General features: G+C 35.8%; 1 protein-coding gene across 3 annotated transcripts in view; it reads left to right on the top strand.

Moving 5' to 3' along the window:
* LOC106873850 (adhesion G-protein coupled receptor G6) overlaps positions 1-2,202 on the top strand; it is an 82,527-nt gene that overhangs the window by 11,704 nt on the left and 68,621 nt on the right. The window lies entirely within an intron of this gene.

The following is a 2,202-nucleotide window of genomic DNA, read 5'->3' as shown; positions in this document are numbered from 1 at the left end:
TGTGTGTGTGTGTGTGTGTGTGTGTGTGTGTGTGTGTGTGTGTGTGTGTGTGTGTAGGCATGTGTGTGGATGCGTGGGTGTATTTGTGTGTGCATGTATATTCAAGAGTCGCCTTTTATTATATTTTGCTTCAAAAGACTAAATTTTCTTCTTATATTGCACCAAACATATTTTCATATAACGTAGCTTTATTTTTTCCTATTGATACAACACTACGCAACTAAGAGACGCTATAATGTAAATTTAAGCCAGGCTACGTGCATGACTATTGGCTGAAAAGCAAAATCTGAAAAATCTTTCTGCAATTTAAAATCTTTCCATATTTTCGAGTTGTAAATGTCACTATTGCCTTTTCTTTCAATGTAATATTTTAATTTTTCTGAATAAAGTCGTTTGTTACTACAACTTTTCGGAAATTCAGCTTAATCTATAATAATAAAAATAATGAAATTAGATATAATAAAAAATCAGTCTTAAAATATTTATGTCATTGGAATAGTCAAGATATTTTGTACATTTTCCTCATTATCTTTTATCGTGTAATGGATTCAGTCATTAGACTACTGCCATGCTGGAGCACGCATGGAGGGAATTTCGTCGAACGAATCGACGGGAGGATAAATTACTTTAAGCCTGGTACTTATTGACCACAAAAATAACACCAAAAACTATTCATATGAATCAAGGAGACCAAATATCCTCTTAAGAAATGTCGGCAACAAGGGACTGAAAGCAGCCTTTCAGAAATAATTTGAATATCAGCTCCTGGAAATGGATAATTCTTGCCCCAAAAGATGCCGACCTGTATTAGGGCAGCCATTTTTGAGTCAACCTCGCGAATGTTTGATGCAGCCACAGTGTCTCGGACAGACTGAATTGAGGCCAACGCATCAACACTGCTGCTACTGTTTAAGTAAAAACTAGTTCCTCAACAGGCATACAATAAAATCCCCACCGATTGCACCTTGAACATGATAGGTGCCGCAAAATCTACATTCCAAAGGGAGGTATGAATGTCTGCCAACATAAGGCGGCGAGCTGGCAGAAACGTTAGCACGCTGGGCGAAATGCTTAGCGGTATTTTGTCTGCTGCTACGTTCTGAGTTCAAATTCCGCCGGGGTCGACTTAGCCTTTCATCCTTTCGGGGTCGATAAATAAAGCACCAGTTACGCACTGGGGTCGATGTAATCGACTTAATCCGTTTGTCTGTTCTTGTTTGTCCCCTCTCAAGACGTAAAGAGCCATGTATAGACTGACAGACAGACAAGCAGGCAGAGACAAAGAAAGACAGGGGCAGATAAATTGTTAGATAATTAGATAGGTAAACAAAGAGAGAGAGTGAAAGTGAGAGAGAGTGAGAGAGAAAGTGAGAGAGATAGAGAGAGAAAGCGACAGAGAGAGAGAGACGAAGTGGGACAGGGATTCAAAGAACAAAAGATACAGATAAATATATAAATACTTAGAAGATAGATAGACAGATACATATATATATATATATATATATATATATATATACACACATATATATATATATATATATATATATATATATATAGATAGATAGATAGATACATACATACATACATACATACATACATACATACATAGTATGTAAGCATATAGATAGATAGAGAGATGTATAGATAGACTGATACATAAATACGTATATAGAAAGATAGATGGATAGATAGATAGACAGATTGATTGATTGCTTGAGATAGCGAGATAGATAGAGGGAGAGAGACAGTCAAACAGAAAAAACAAGTAAAAGAAAGAGAAATATATTAATTTGTTTTTTCTCCACCCTCCAACCTGCGCTCCTCACACTGCCTACCCCTGTTTGCCCGAATTTTCCTTGCAACCTTCAACTTGCATTTGTCAAAAAAAGACATCTGCATCGTTGAAAATATGCGTCACAGATATTACTTAAATATGTAGCTACCACTTGAGAAGTTCCGTTTCAAATAGTAATATATGCGCGATTGTTCCGGGAATAAACTTTTTGACAAGAAAATCCACTTGGAAAAAAATAGATGAGTAGGTATCCAAAATAGAAAGACACAAGCATGTGTGTGTGTGTGTGTGCGTGTGTGTGAACATAGAGATAGATAGATAGAGACTGACAGACAGACAGAAAGATAGAGAGACAAGTATACATGCATATATATATATATATATATATATATATATATATATATATA

Source organism: Octopus bimaculoides, chromosome 29 (assembly GCF_001194135.2).
Source record: "Octopus bimaculoides isolate UCB-OBI-ISO-001 chromosome 29, ASM119413v2, whole genome shotgun sequence".
Classification (NCBI taxonomy): Eukaryota; Metazoa; Mollusca; class Cephalopoda; order Octopoda; family Octopodidae; genus Octopus; species Octopus bimaculoides.
This window is presented reverse-complemented; position numbering and strand designations above follow the sequence as displayed.